General features: G+C 44.4%; 1 protein-coding gene and 1 long non-coding RNA gene across 2 annotated transcripts in view; one reads left to right on the plus strand and one right to left on the minus strand.

Moving 5' to 3' along the window:
• LOC147044149 (uncharacterized) overlaps positions 1-17,115 on the minus strand; it is a 106,249-nt gene that overhangs the window by 52,335 nt on the left and 36,799 nt on the right. The window lies entirely within an intron of this gene.
• The window catches only part of hs3st4 (heparan sulfate (glucosamine) 3-O-sulfotransferase 4), a 46,941-nt gene that overhangs the window by 1,537 nt on the left and 28,289 nt on the right, over positions 1-17,115 (plus strand). The window lies entirely within an intron of this gene.

Consider the following 17,115-nt stretch of genomic DNA (forward strand, 5'->3'; position numbering starts at 1 on the left):
GGAGTGTGTTTGTGTGTGCGTGTTTACGCCGCCTTTCATCAGCCTCGCCACTGCTGACATTACCCCCCCCCCCCCCCCGACTGCAGCTTTATTAGCCCAGAAAAGAAGCCAGTAGATCATCGGCGTGTTTGCGAGCAAAGAGGAAAAAAAAAAAAATCAATTTGAAGGTTCACCCGTGGTCAGTCGGTCACGCCTCGCTCGGACGCCGCTCACGCTTTAATGATGATGTCCGAGCGTGGGAATTCAACTTTTTTTTTTTTTTTGGGTGAAGGGAGTCAATGAGCTGTCGAGATGGATTTTTATTCATTTGCTGGTTAAAGCCGGATTGCCGCTGTTGGTCGGCGAGCATCTGTTTGGTCTTCCTGCTCTGGCATGCATTTGGACGAGAGGCTCGTTACACGCAGAACACGATACGCTCACATAAATACAAGCAACTTTTAGGGGCCCTCGAATCAACAAATCCCTTTCGAGGCCTACATTTAACTAGAATCTGGCTTGGTCATGTCCAGGGGCGTAGCTATTTCCCCCCCCCCCCCCCCCCCAACTATGTTGAACTGTGGGGTGCGTTTTATTTATTTTTGTCGAACTGAATAAGTGCTTTGCCGCCGTTGTGTATCATCTCCAGGCAATTCCAAGTGTTCAAGCCTTGTCATGTATGAGCGCTACAGTTGACTGCATCATCAAAGAGAAGAAGTTACGCTCTCGTCTGAATCACCGATGAAGATAATTTATGCGAAGCCCGTTACGGCTTGTTTGTAAATAATGCATTTCCACGCTCGTCTTCACGCCCGCTGACATCCGGGCTAATGCGCAGTTAACGGACGCGGAATTACGATGGGTTACAGATGTTTACAACCATTTGACATTGGCGCTCTTCAGAAGAACTCCTCGTAAATTTCAGGCGGCAACACCTGCTCCGCATTTGGACGTCTGCGATAAGTGAAACTGCGTGAAATAAAACGCCAATGCATCATGAGGGTGCTTATCACATGGATTGCGTTTTTTTGGGGTAAGCCGCTGTTGAGGTGCCAGGTAGTGTTGATAAGTACACACACACACACGTGGAACAGGGACTAGTTAAGCATTTACGTTGATTGGTAGATTGAATACGTTATTTTAGGGCTTCACATGAAGCTTTGAGTGGTTTGAGCGTCCTCAAATGGGCTCGTGTTGGCGATCGCTATCTTTTTTGAGTGTTTTTATTTTAGCACTCATGGACACTTCCTCCTGTGTGTTTTGGGATTAATTAGCAATGTAGCTCTATCTTTACTATGCACAGAGGACTTCCAGCCAACTGGCACTTGGAACGTTCTAAGAGCGGAGCCGCCGTGAGAATTTCAAATCATCTGCTCTCCTGAGCATGACTCAACCTCACTTCACCTATCTGTGTTCCGGAATTAATATATGACAAAAAAAAAAAAAAGATATTACACTGTTGAATTTGCATGCGCCGCGTACTGTATGCAGCAAAGTTCCATTTTGCATGCAAGTGACGAACCGGGCCTTATTTTCATTTGCGGCGGATCTCCTCGGATCACCTTCAACAGTCCTCTCAGCTCGGATGAAGGCGGGAGAAGTAGAATCCGTGGTGGTTTTGTACGACACTCGGGCATGATCCCCTCGCTATAAATGACGTGGTTTCCCCTCGTCGGATTATCCCCATTCGGCTAAATCCCGCTAGAAAATAACGTGCGATGAGAGGTTTCCCAACCGGCCCTGCTGAATGAAAGTCGTTGAGGAATCTGATATCTCCTCAAATGTCCTTGCAAGTCATTCACAGGGAAATTGCATTCCACTGACTTGAAAGTGCGTCGGCTTTCATCAACAGCTTCGTTATAAGTTTAGCGGCGCAAGGCGTTAGCATCGCCGGCGCGCTCGATATTTACACGGCAGATAAATCAGGCGACGGTGAACCAGAACAAAAGTGCTCGCGAGGTTTGCGAGCTCTAATATCTCTGTGTTATTAAAATGACATTTTAACCCCCCTGTGCAATAAAAGGCGAGGGGCCGAGCCTATAAATCTCTCTTAGCCCAACACCCTCCTTCGGGGCTGCATGGCGGCGTTGAGAAATGACTCATCGATAGCTTCCTGCTCCGCGGCGATTAGTTCCAAAATACATTGTTTTCATTCCGGCATGATATTTTTTTTTTTTATTGTTAATATAAGAGGGGAGCTTATAGACTTTCCATCGGTTTGTATTTCAAAACAGAAACTTTTGTATCTGAATTGTCATCGTATCAGAGTTTTTTTCCTCAACCTTTTGTCGTGAGCTACTTCATCTTTTTTCTTCACGTTTAGCAATCTCTGACTTTTTTCAGAAAGAATTTCCAATAGTGTCACGGAACAAGACGTGCCATTGTCAAGGAGTCGCGGCATCTCGCTGGCTCGATGCGGAACATACTGAAACTTTTCCTCAGCGGCTCAGCCGAGCGCATTCAAGCGTGGAAAAGAAAGCGATTCTGTCGAGGCGGGATTCGCGAGATAGCGAAGGTTCATTCATAGCGACGCTGTCAGTCGAGCAATGGCGGTCAGGAGGCCAACGCCCGGGTGACGACGAGGAGACGGATCCGAGCGTGTATCCCGGCGGCAGAAAGTCGAAATCCAGTGTTTATCCAGGGCTTAGCGCCACTTTTCCCTGACCTCGGCGGCTTCCCTGCTGACTCCTCATCAGCGGGCCAGCAGATCTCCCTTGAGTGGTCGCTCGCCGTCGATTCCAGCTGGACCAGGCCGGTTCTTCCCGACACAGAGGGAATCTGTCGGCGCCTGATAAGACGGTGCCAGGGCTCGCCGGGACAGGCGCTGGCTGCCGTCGAGGAATTCCATTTTGAATTTAGCAGCGTGCCACCAGTCCTGACAAAACACTGCCTTCGGGCTCTTCTGACTCCATTGTATTCTCCATTCCAAACGGGCCGCAGCCGTCTTGTGTTTCTAATGTTTTGGTCTTTTTCTGCCATCTTGGTTTCAATCAGACATTTCTCAGGAACACTCCAGGGAAAATTAGAAATAACTAGCTCCTGACACCTGTTTCACAAACTGACATGAAATTGGATGGACATGTCTATCCTAACAAAACGCACATTGTCTAAGGACACGCTTGAAATTGAACAGAAAATCAACCATTTTGGATTCAATTAGCAATTTGTCACTCAGTAGCACTACCTGGAAAATAGTCCCGGCACCAGTTTCACTGATGGAAAATCTGGTGGACACGTCTACCATAACAAGATGCAGGAACAAGTCAGAATCGGCCATGCTCGAAATTAAACGGAAAATCGATCATTTTGGTTTCAAACAGCCATTTTGCAAATTCCAAAGCAAAGACACAGAAGAGACTCAGTCCAACTGAGCCCAGATTGCAGGTACTCCACTACCAGACCAAAAGCTGGATGGAATTGAGAACGCCATTCTTACAAGTTAGGCAAACACGGGTGCTTAGCAACCCTCCTCTTGCACAAATTACACGGATGAAGCAAATGTTTGGCCGAACGTGTTGAAGGACATTTGATTGCCGACAGGATTACGTTCCCATCTCTTTAAGTACAGCGGTTGGCAAGCAACCTCGTTCAGTTTTGTCAGTCCGTCCATCTGTCTTTTACTCAGATCAGTGGGTCTGATCTTTTTTTTTTTTTTTTAATTCTCATCTTGATAATATCGATATTTCCGATAACTTTATAATAATGGCAAAGTGAAACTTGCATGGAGTTTCATCTCTTCTGGTCTATTACTTTGGCCCAATAGAGCTTCAAATTTGCTGTGGCCGATGAATGGGTTTGATCGTATTGTGCTGCCGGAAGTCGTAATAAAACTCTCTGGCCCCTTTTTTGCATACTGATGGGGACTTAAAAAAGAAAAGTGTAGTTAATGGCTATAGCCAATTTCCTCTTTTGGTCTTGTTCCCAATTGATGCGCCATTCCGCTCTCACTCCGGCAGTCATGCTCGGATGCTTTCAAGTGAAGCTCTATTTGACTATATTTATTTTTATCCCACTCTTCTATTAGTGTAGTAGCCGTGGGTTATGCTTTGCCCACCGAGGCTCGTATCTTCTCCGTGTTTGCGTCCATCAGAAGAGTTACAAGGTGCACGTCTGGAAATGGAAGTGACACGGCCCCATATGGAAAATCAAATGTACGAAGATGACGTCATTTTGATGCGAGGGGGAGGCGGCGACGCTTTACACTCGGGCACGTCTGGGCAAATAAGTCTACCCCGGGACAAATGCATGTGCCAATCATACTTGTCAAGATTCCAATTTTCTCCCCACATCTCTGCATGCAACGTATTGGCTGCGGGGGATGCTGTCTTATGACGCAGGCTCATGCATTTGTTCAGGGGTGGGGGGGGGGGGGGGGGTGAGGTGACAGGAACGGTGCCGGAGCCAAGATACAGTCACTGTTGGGAATATGCTTCCGAGGTCTGACCGTGAGCTGACTACTTGAATAATAGGCCGAGGGACCGGCTGCTATTAGAATACGTCCCATTACGTGTCCGTATGGCTCTGTCCATCACCAGAACAAACTTGGAAAATAAAAATGCTGATCATACCCAAGACTGATAAAAAGATGATTAAAAAAAAGACCAGCTCTCGCTTTTGCTTTGATGATATTAAATTTCCAAAAGGTCAAAGACTGACTTGAGCAGAAAAGCTTTCTTACTTTATTCAATTTATTAAAAAGCTTAAAAAATGTTGGTCATGGCTTTTGATGTTTCAACACGGCATCAAGTCTAAATGGAGTGCAGTACATGGTTGCAACCAGTAGAGGCACTGTTGCTTCATGCGCGACTAAATTGCTCAATCAGTCAAACATGATCACACACACAACGATGACGCCATGTTTTTTTTTTTTTTTAACTTTTCAGCTAAATAATCAAACCAGAACTGCACGAGTATTTAGTATTTTCTCCTTTTATGCCCATAAAAAAAACATCGTAGCCTTCGCTGCTGTTCCTCGTTAGCGCTCGCTCAAAGATTTGGTTCTTGCTTTGACACACACACACACACACACACACACAAGATGGCTTCTCATTGTTAAAAATGAAGCGAGGCAAAGGACAATGGCTTTAATTGTCAAGGTGCTTAGGGACCATTTACACCCCCCCCCCCCCTCCACAAAACAAACATATTTTTGCTCATTGTTGATGGCGACTCTATTCAATTTCACCTCGAAGGACTCGCTAATTCTTGTGTTTACACCCAAAACGAGTCCAACGTTCTGATTGGTTGCCAAATCCGGCGTCGCCCGTTGCTTTTCAAGTGCCTGGTGGCTTCATGTTGTTTACTTATTCATGCTCGTCTCGCTCCCCCAACATCGCCGCGGGGCGTTGCGTTCGACTCGTTTTCGCGCAGCGTGAGGCAATGTACTCCGTCGCCGTCGACAGCGGCCCAAAGGCGGCCTACATACGGCGAGACGGATGGACGCTTTGAAGAACGACCTTTTCCTAATGTTGTGATGCGCGAGGATTGCTTTAGGAATCGCTGTGATCTAGATTGACGGACATTTTTGATTCAGGGGCCAATCTTTTGCAATGCGAGGCTCTTTTTTGAAGACGTTTACTTTTTTGAACAAGGCTGCACTTTGGGGGGGGGGGAGATTCTGCTTATTAATTGGAAAGTTAGCCAGGAGTTGCGCCTTCCGCTAGCTTGTTGTGCACCGAGACAAGTCGTCCCTCGTGGGCATTTTCATACGCGCGCATATCAATAATTCACCACCCGCCCACGTACAATTAAATCAATATTGAATTGTGAGGAGAAAGTGGCAGCACTTTGAGTACAAATAGCGCTTCCAGGCACGGAGAGAAAGAAATCGCTCGCCTCTTGTCTGTTTCTCAATTTCTTGTACGTGCTTGTGTTTTGGATGACATCATCGCAAATTGCTAGCCTTTGCGCCGTGTTTGTACAAGTCGCTAACGAGCGGCGGATGATCTCGAGTCATTGACCTCCAAATTTGCTTTTTTTCTCAGCGGCAACGCAGTGTGAAATTTTATAATCAATCTCTCTAATGTTGCTGCTGAGCGTAATTTGGTTTGGTAATGCGTCGCGCCGGCGCCGTCCGCCTCATAACTTCAAAACGGGACCAATGATTGCATTCAAAGCTTTTATTTTGCTAATTGCGTATTTCGATTTCAAATGACACAACCCGGAAAAAAAAAAAAAAAAGTCCTAATGGTTACTTTTGAATAAGTCACAAGAGGGGGAGTATGATGAAGTCAGTCAACTGCTTCTCGCATAAAAACTGAAAACTTTGATTAAAGAACCATATGGCAGAGAAAAGAATAAATGATTTGTCCGTGAGACTTTATACAAGTGCACTGACAACTTCAACCGATGACTATTTGAAGGTAAAACTCCTTCCAGTTGTTTCCTCGATCTAATCAAACTCTAGTTTGTTTCATGTACACAAGCCAGACGCCCTCCCCTTCTCTCCCCCACCCAATTCCGAGTATGAATCGACGTTTCCCCCGGGCAGACATTTCCCTTTAAAGAACCACGGAACACGGCGGACCACTCTGCGCGACGAGGCGGGCGTCCTAATTGATTGGTGTAATGAGCGAGAACATGCTGGATTTTCTTTTGGACTCAAGGTCACCCCCCCCCCTCCCGCCATCAAAAGCCACATCCTCGTAAAAGGACCTACTTAGCATGAAAGCGTAGCACGGGCGAGGTGAGAAGGTGGACGGCGTGACTAATGGGTTGATTTAATTCAATTTATTGCCTCCATACGCGACACGGCGCTGGCTGCAAGATTGAGCTGGTCGTGAAGAGAAAAGAAGGAGATTAAGGCCCCTCTCTAGCTCCTCTCGCGAACGGCCGCAGCGCTCCCTCATGTCATGGCGGATTTGGCCGGTCAGATAGCAGCGTGTATAAATCCGCAGAACTAAATGAATATAGGTCCACGGTGAAATGGGACTCGCAAGCCTGTTTGCTACAAGGCTTCTCAATCACACGGGGGGTGGGGTGCGCTCGCCCCGGATGGGAATTCATCATAAATGAAGGCTTTGTCAACACGTCCGCATAGAAAAAAAAACTCTTTTGGAATTCGCCGTGGCGGCCCAAAAGGAGCGCTGTGGCGCGTGGCGGGCAGGCTAGCTCCTTTAGCTTCATGCACTGACTCGTTTCTTTTTAGGTTTTAGTGTTGTACACGCCTTAAACCTTTTTCTGCTATGACATCACATTTTGCTACAAGATGGTCAATTCAGAAGTAGAATCCCAGAACTGAAAAATAATACGACATTGATTTAAAATGACGACAAAGCAGAATCGTCATGCCCATATTTAGTTTTTAATTAAAGTCTGCAGAGTGATGGTTTTTGAATGTCCACTTCAATTTTCGGGCCAGATCATTCTTCATGAGAGCACATTTGAATTTGATGGCCGCCCGTCACGTCGCAGCATATTGAGCCGCAAACAACATTGGCGCCAATTACCGTTTCCCCACATTTGTGATACAATCTGCTAGCGCACGATTCAAGCACTCTCAGTTGCCGTGTTGCAAAGCCCCCCCCTCGTCTCCCTCCCTCTCGCTCAGGTTTTGTTTTGCAACACGGCTCATTTCTACCGGAATAAACACAGGCAGGCCGCGTGCACGCCGAATTCCACAAAGGCTTTTGATCTGCTGAAAATTAATGTGCCATGATAATTACTTTGGTGGCAGAGAGGGAAGAAATTTCACACTTTGGGTTTGATCACATGTCGTGCAATTTGCCTGATTTAATGTGCAAGGCGTCGGATCGCAAACGCTTGTCGCGTTTCACGTCTCGGCAGACGGATTTGTGTAGAAAAACGACGCAATGGCAGCTGTCGGCTTTAACGGGCGCTTGATTGAGAGGATCTTGACTGCTGGTAGTCGTTTGACTCACGTTTGGATTTGGACTGTTTGGTCGTAGTGGCAAATGTTTTTTTGTGATATCTAAACTGTGATGACAAACATTCACCAACAGAAAATCCACCAGGATGATCCATTCACACAAAAAGCTGTCACAAAAATAATAGAAGTCGAATTCCTTTGATATTTTTTCCTTGACATCTCGACAGAACGGCGGCGGATGAGAGCCTCGATATTGAGAGAGATTTAGGGGAGCTTCTTTACAAAAAGTAAGAAGAGTAGGAGCAATTTTATCAGGCACCATGATTGTTAAAAAAAAAATATATATATGCTGTCAATAAAAATGTACTAATTATTACATTTTCAAAAATAATTAATTATAATCAATGAAAAAATGGTTACATTTTCAAAAATAAATAAATCGCCCACTAATGCAGCTGTCATAAGTCCCACAAAAATAAACACATCACTCTGATGACTAGAGAGAAGTACTGCCAAATTATTTCGGCTTTTAATGAGGCTGTGGGTTGAACTGAATTGACATCATGTAGGCTGCCCCCCCACACACACACACACACCACCACTTGTAAGTGCTCGCCCACTGATTTGCTTCACGACTTTATAGTGGGGTTTTTTTTTTTCCCTGTCAACTTTTCAAAGTCGGCATGGAATTCTCATTGAGAAAATGAAAGCAATCAACCAACCTTCTGTTATTGTCAGACAACTAGCAAAGAGGCAAAAAAAGGTCTGGGAACAAGTCAAAGAAACTATTTGAATGACTTTTTGTTGATGGGAAAAGGAAAAATTCTGGGGAAAAAAAGTTTTATGGATAAAAAAAAAACATTTTGTTGAATGCAGCACATATCAGGAGATCTTAAAAATGCAAGGCAGGCCAGTTTAAAAGACAGGGCCCTCACATTGATTGTTAACAGATTTGTGTTCACTCACCTGACAAATACCTTCATGAACATTATTAAACGTCTTATGTTTCGCATCGTAAATAGTAACGGTGCGAGGAGGGAAGAAAAAAAAACACCCAATTCAGGGTGATGGATGTTTAATAATACATGTCCTCATAGGCAGCCGTGCGCGTGTGTGTGTGCGTATTTTATATATAACCTCGTTGAAATTCAGCAACGGATAAAATGAATAATTCTCAACTCAGAGATTAGCCTTTTTTTTGTCTGTGTGTGCGTGTGTGTGTGAGGCCGCCCGCTTTTCCGGCAGATAAACATCCGATTTCATCCGATTTGATTGTCTTCATCCGATGATACGGACGCCATCAGATGCCAGGCATCATTTTTGTTGTCAGTTTGCGTTTTGCTCAATTTGGCACCGCGTCAACTTTGCCCAGCCAGCACCTTTCATTCAACACAAGCATAAACATGCCACCACTGGCCTAGCATGCGTGTGTTTGTGTGTGTGTGCGCACCCTTTTCGATTGGATGATGTATTATCCTGCTTGCTGGCCTGTAAGTGCGAGTTTGTTTCTGCTCCAGAGTTTGAATGATGACGATGGCGACATGTCCTTTTTGTTTGGCTAAAATTAAAATACTGGCGCGCAGACAAGTAGAAAGCTTTCCAAAATTCAAACGTGACTGACTCATATTTGGCCAAGATGCATCAAAATGGTCTGATTTATACGTGCATGTAAAGCCTTATGTTATTCCCCCCCCCCCCCCACCATGTTCAATAGAGGAAACGTTGTTTAATTCCGCCGCGAGGACATAAAGCTCCGGGCAACGTTTTCAGCCGGGAGGCTATATACGTGACACAAATTGCCCGAGACGAGATATATAAATAAATATATCAATAAAGTTGTGAGAAACGTGAAACGCACACGAGGCGCTGCAGTCATATATATTGTTTATGTTCCATTAATATCTCCCAACATCGCCGCCTCTGCTCTTCTCTTCATGAAAGCGTACGGCACGCAGCGCTTTGGGCTATACTCGCACATCGCGCTCACCGTGCGATGCGCCAAAGCGCATCTCGCAAAAATAATAACGACTCCCTGAGAGGAACCGCATCAAAAAATTACATTACATTCTCATGGTTGAAGAGATTTTCTGTTTTGATGTAATTATGTCACCCCCGACGGCAATTTTACATTTAGTGCGATAAACACGGCGATAATCGGGGCAGTTTGGGATTTTTTTTCTTTCCACCTTTAAGATCAAAGTTAGGCAAAGACCAATTCTTGAATGATTATCCCGGCTGATGATCCAGTGGTGTTGGGTATGTGCAGTTCAGTTCACAAGTCATGACACTGAAAAACGACACGTTTGTCAATTAAAAGCTAAACTCAACCTAGTTTGGTTTATTTCTTCTTTATTTCTGGTAGTCTGGACAACCTCTGGCACCATACTGCCTCCCACAGGTCAACTTTAGTACTACAACAGACAGCTGACAATTTCAGATGCGCAACTCCTGTGCCGATCAAGAGTCGGACAAGCATGACTACACTACCTTCCTATGCGGACAGCCAAGATGCACACGGCTCGAAAAACGAAGCCTTTCTATTTTCTTCTCCTCTTCATGCCATTAAAAATGAATAGCGTGCCAACACGGGCCTCGATCCGCCAGGCAGCCAATGAACTCTGGATGCGCGGCGGGCTCGCTCGCAGATGTTAAGGCGTATGAATTATGCAAAAGCAGGCGATTCCAATATTCACCACAATGCGCGTCGGCCTGCGTTGCTCGGGCGAAGCAGGTGCCGCGACACGGCCATGTACTTACCCGTCACGCCCGGAAAAGAAAAACGGAAACGTGTCCAATTATACAATTTTCTCTTCAATCTCGGTAATCTCATTTGAATTCGGCAGGGAGATTAAGTGGATGCGAGGAGGGAACGCGCTCGACCGAACGGGTCCCATTCGCACCGGAGGCACTGTATCGCCGTCCAGGCGGGCGCCGTTCCAAGCCCGGCGCCTCGCAAAAGAAATCCAGAATTAATTGGAGGCAAACACAACTTTCCCTGGCCGTGTCCGGCTCGGCTGCTTCGACTCATCCCCCTCTCTCTTCCCATGCCAAAGCTTTACTGCTGAGTGCAACGGTTAACCTCGGTGCCCCCTGCTTCTCCGGGAATATCCTGACTCAAATTTAAAGCGATGAGGTGGTAATTGAAAGATTGTGACTGACTCGCCGATAATTGGGGTCCGCCGTAAGTTCTCCGTCTTCTGTCTCGGGGGCCGGAGGCTTACTCAGCAGACGCGTTTTCCGAGGGCTCCCCGATGACTTGGCGTAACCCCGGCTTTGCGAGTCACCCTCCGACGGGAGCTATCGGCGGAAGGCCTGAGGGTAGCGAGACTCGGCGGGCGGACGGGCAGGCAGGCAGGCAGGCAGTGACCGAGCGTAGCAATTTGGCAGCAGCCATGTTTAGCCGTGAGCCACTCCACAGTGTGACACGCGACGCGTTGGCTGCGACTAATAAATCACAAACGCGCGTCGACGGCAACGTGGTGTCACTTAGATACTTGATTAGCGTGTCTGTCACTTCGCCTTACGCTTAACGTGACTCCAGCTTCGAGAGTCAATGCTCGCCGCCCACGGGCACCACGCTGACGAGCGATCCCTTAAACTGACAGTCTGCCATAACGTGTCAACAAATGTGCGTCTCACTCACAATTTTGCATTTGCATATCAAATGTATTGAAAACGGTAAGGCCGATTCCTTGAACGAAACCCAGCGATCCCTCCGTACTGCGCACGTTGGCCTCGCAGCGGTTTGCGAGCAATCTAAGGACATCAGAACTTCTTTGATTGGATGTTTAGCGAGCACGATAGCCAGCCGCAACATTGATTTTCTCACCATGATTTTGCCTTTGAAAAAAAGTCCAATGTTTTCAAAGTCTTTTGTGCAGACAAAAGTAATGAGTCAACATTACCAAGCAGCTAAACTGCACATTTTCGTCTTTGAGCTCCAATTTGGCCATGCTAATTTTTGTCGCACACAACAGAAAGGCTCCACTCTCAGCATTTAAAGCCCATTTAGCATGTAAATATATGGAAATTTCACTTAAGAGATTGGAGCCTAAGGACTTACATTTGATATTCTATTACAGAAAAGTGAGTGAGCACAGTCGTCATTTGGCTCCATCATTGTGCAACAGTGTTAGTAATAAAACAACTTGTAGGGTTTGAAAAGTACAACTTGCATGTTTTACATTTCTGTTTTATTTATACACTATGACTCACTGATTTAGTGGAGCTACAAAAATGTGTATTTTATAAGTAGCATGTAACTGTGTGTGTGTGTTTGTGTGTGTGTGGTTGATAACTTCCCTCAGAATGTTATGTAAACAGCATGCCCGTGTTCAGATATGGGAATTAGTGTCCCGCCTAAGCGTATGCTAACTGGCGCTCGCCTCAGTCCCACCCATCTGTCAAAACTTCCGTGAAAACATTGCGAGGGACACATACGGCTGCGTGGAAAATCTTGACTCAACACTGAATAAATCATCCAAAAAAGTAGGAATACAACTTGGCAAAACGGTTTGACTTTCATTGAAGTTAGGAGTTGGGCGGATAACTGAAATGTATTTCAATCCAAATTGTTTGCAGTCAAACTCGTTATATATATATTTTTTTGTAACAGATTAATTGGATTGATATTCTTTCCAATGGGAAATATCGCTTTGGTTTTCGTACACTTTGGGTTTTATTCAGATATTTTTAAACAGATTCATCAGAAAAAAACACAAGATTCCGTAATAGTACCAGAAACAAATCTGTTTCTAAAGAAGAGAACTGCACAGTGTCATTCTAAACACCTTGTCGTCTCTGCTTCATTTCATGAAAAAGCATCAACAATGTATCAAGGCAAGAAGCGCCACCCCCTTCCCTGTGTTTGAATTTTTTGGTATTGAGATTCATGTACTAATCGCGGAGAAATTAATTACTGCCTGGATCTCAGCTTCTTGTTGCTCCACAGCAAAGTATAATGACTTTCTTTGGCCCACGGCCCCGCAACAATCTCCTTTCTCCAAAATGCGCACTCGGAACTAAATGTCTTCATTTTCTTGCGTCCAAGGGACACCGCGGTGTAATAATGATGTAAGTAAGTGCAATCTTTTGGCGATGCCATCTTACTTCGCTGAGCTAGCGTTTCTTTTATCCATATCGTCAGTGATGCGTAAAAAAATAGATATATAGTTGTCGAATGAAAAACAGGGTTTGTTTTTAAGGCACAATGTCACATAATTGGAACATACTGTATTGCTTTTGTCTGTGGAACAACATCAGCGGCGTGTTCTCACACATCTGAATTTTCTCATTGAGGGTCATGAATTAATCAGAGAAATTAATTATTGCCAGATCAGAGCTTGATGTTCCTTCCCCACTAAAGTATAATGACTTTCTTTGGCCCATAGCCCCACAACAATCTCCGAGCCCAAAATGTACTGTTTCAATTTCAATCCGTTCGGGGAAGCCATTTTTTTTTTATATGAAACACCTCGACTGCAATGTAATTAAATGTTATCATCGCAAACATGCTTTCCTCGCCGTCATCGGGAAGCCCTTTTTTTTTTTTTCTTTCTTTTTGAAGCGCAGCAGCATCCTCCCAGCAGGAGGTGTCAGTGTGGGTCACACACAAGAAACTGTTTCATGTGTTCCTCGTGGATGCACCCGTTTGCTGACCCGTGTCGGTAATCGGCTGGCGGAGAGCCGGCCTCATATCCCTTTCTCAGCGGGAGAAGGTGTGTTGACCAAAAACAAATCTCAAACATTGAACTGGTGTAACTTTTGTTTTTTGTGCAGCCACGACACTCTCACTATCCATCTTCATCCTGCACCTGCTGACACTCCATCATTCCTTGTTTTTTTTCTTAGCCCTTCTCCTGACTGCTTGTTATCCTTGCCCAAGCTCTGGAGATCAGGCTGCTTCCTCTTTAGATGCTTCCCCTCCCCTACCCAAAACTCACAGCTGAAGGCCTCCTTCTCTAGGCACGTTTCCAGAATCACGGATTCCGAGTGGGATTTCTGACCAGTTACGTCGTCGAGTTGTAATACAGAACTCCTCTCATTTTACAATCCGCATAAATTTAATCGAAGATGCCCAAATGACGAAGCAGAAATGAATGAATGTGTCGACTGTTAATATAATTATGGCAATCCTAAACTGATTTCATAAATATCATTTTATGTTTTGCAGAAAAGTAATCGCCCGGTCAAAGTCACAAAAAGTGGTGTTTTTTTTTTTTTTTCTGTCCAAGAATTTGTGAAAACATTCTACAGTTTATACATTAAAACTATCATTTCTGTCGTGGGCCGCATCATAGTCATAGTTTCCTTCGGAGGCCCATTACAACCATCAACAAACAAAAGTTTGAAACCGGAGACTAGTAAAAATTGTTCAAATTATTTTAAAAAATTAATGGTAACAAAAATTGCTTGCAATATCTGTATTTTTTTTAAAAGTGAAGACAATTTGTAACGTTAGTATTGACAGAAGAAGTCAATGTGCAATTTGTCTTCGGGGGGCCACATAAAATGATTTAGAGGGCCGTATCTGGAACCCCGAGCCTTGACTTTGACACTATGCTCTAAATGATTTTAGAATTCGATTTGGAAAACTAATAGCACATCTGCCTTGAGCGACTCACATATTGTTTCATGATTGCTTTCAAATCCGTTGAGTCCAGATCTTGCTATTAAATGCAAAAGCATTATTGGTTGATTTTATTTTTTGTCTTTTCTCAAAAAAGACAGCCTATTAAAACGCTGCAAAATAAAATACGCATTTTCATATTCTTTCTGCAATAACTGATAAGCAAATAATTGTTCAACGCATTTAATGAGGCTAATTAAAATCATCCTTGTGGGACTTTTGTTTTATTAGTAATCACATATTTTCAGATTGACGCAGACAAGGGAGCAGTTTCGAAAAAAAGAAAACAAAGCTTCTGTTCCCCTACGAAATAGTAGTCCATAAATCATTTGAGCTTAGAGTAGTAATAGTCGAGCATTGAGAGGCAGTCAGTCGGTATCAATTCTTTTTTAGCAAACGTGATTAGCAAACTCCCACCGGATGCGTCTGGTTTTGATGCTTTTTTTTTTTTTTTTTTGGTTTCCCTCTGATTTCCATCCAGAGTGTGACCCTTGCTGGAGGGCGTGTGGCCTACATGGTATTGAACTAAGTAAATCTTTGCCTCCATCTCTGGGGGCGTCTGATTCAGATACATAATGGACACACAAAGAAATGCTATTGGAAAGGAAAGCGCTCTCGGGTACGGAGCTCTTTTGCTGTGCGCCTTCTGTCTGCATTATAATGACTTAGTGGGCACGCTTGGATCCATCCATAAAGTCTGGTTCCACGCTACTAAACACTGCAAGGAAATAATATGAGAGCACATTTCATGAAGCTCCTGAAAAGCTCGAGAAAATGAATTAAGACGAATGTATTTGGATGGTGCCACTATATTCGCTGCATTACAGTTGTCGGGTGGAATTTTTCATTTGAATGCCATTTCATACGCTGTATAGATACAAAATGTTTCCCTTTACAAGCCAAGCATCTGTTTTTTTTAAGCCAATTTATTACATATATATATGTATCTTTAAAGAATGAATGTTGGATTTCCAAAATTAGCTTGGAGTCAATGTTTAGCATCAACGCTAGCATTTCAATGTTTCTCGCTCCTGGACGTTTCGAAAGCTCCACAGAAGTTGCTCTCAAACCGGATGAGCGTCTAAGATTGTCTTAAATGCGTATTGACGTTCGAGGCTCAAGCGTGGAGAAGGTTTAACAACCTGCTAGCTTAGCAATGTAGAGAAAAGACAATAGAGGAGCCTTGTGCTCCGCCACGCTGAGCTAATCGCCCGGGGAAGCTGTTCAAATCGCAGCTGCTAGCGGCGTTGAAAATGTGTGCGTCCCCCCCATGTGGAGGAGCAGCGAGGAGGAGGATGTGGGAGCAGGATGTGTGGAGGTGGAAGTAGCTCGCTTAACTCCCGACGCTTGTGTTGTACCTTGAAGACGATTGGAATCAACACAGTCTTCATTCAATTAGGTCCCAACCATTTCAAAATACTGCTTTTTCCACAATATCAGAATTTTCCTCTTAAAAATGTTTGACACTGTACATACTGTAATCTGTGCCCAATAAAGGTTGAAAACAGCCATAATCATTAAACTAACAAATGACGACTGTTAATTTCCGTGTAAGTAGGCAAGCTTACAATTCCAGCAGGGGATCAAATAATTACTTCTCCCCACTGTCGTCAAAGCTTTAACTAGTGTCTTTTAGCGAAAAAAAAGCCTACGAGTGCACAAAAGTCACAGTCGGCCGCACAAATTCGTGACGTTACAGCGCACAATGTAGAAAACCAGGAGCGCCGTTTGGTGTGCCGCTGTGCATAATTCAAAAGCACGCCGTCCTAATAGCTTCGTCGATACCGGCCACACGTCGGAGGTTGCCGCAGTGACCCCGCGGCAAGCGGCACAGATGCGCTGACCCTTGATGTTTCGGGAGCTTGAAAAGCGCCGGCTATATTCTTTCATTTCAATGCACTCGCTCACGCATTATGCTTCGACGGTACCGTGACATCACAGAGTGTGGCCTGGATTCAGGGATGAAATAAGGAGATCGGTAGTGGTGGTAATGGCAAAGCGGACAAAGAGTCCAGCCGAGGGCCAAGAAGAGTAACCGGCACGCATGAATCCGACCACCTTCTGCTTGCAAGCTGTGTACTCGCGGCGCGAGGCGACGAGCCGCCCTCCGCCACCATCACGTGGCGCTCTAATGAGTGCCGTGAGGCGCCGGGTCAATGGCTGAGATGATTTTCCCGCTGATAAGTGAACGCTGAGTGATAAGTGCAGTGGGTGAGCTAAAAAAAACACATATTTCTTAGACCTTTCCTTATATATATATTTTAGGGTTGGGAAGATTCCCCGGTATGCGTCGGAAAAATCGATACAACCTGTAAGATGCAGTTGCATCGTATCGCACCGGATCGCATTGTTCTAAAATTAAATCGTACTGTATCGCACCATACCGCAGGAGACGGGAGAATCGAATCTTTCACTTATCATTGGCAATTCCATGAATCGTGAATGCATCAAATCGTTGGCAGTGTATCGAGATGTCGCTTTGATAGTGAAGATTCCATCCCTAAAAAATATATATATTTTTTTTTATTATTTCATATAATTGCATATATAATATATGTATATATATATATATATATATATATATATATATATATATATATATATATATATATATATATATATATATATATATATATATAATAAATACATTAAATATATAAATAATTGCATATATATATATATA

This window comes from Syngnathus leptorhynchus, chromosome 16 (assembly GCF_054491065.1).
Source record: "Syngnathus leptorhynchus isolate UIUO chromosome 16, UIUO_Slep, whole genome shotgun sequence".
Lineage (NCBI taxonomy): Eukaryota > Metazoa > Chordata > Actinopteri > Syngnathiformes > Syngnathidae > Syngnathus > Syngnathus leptorhynchus.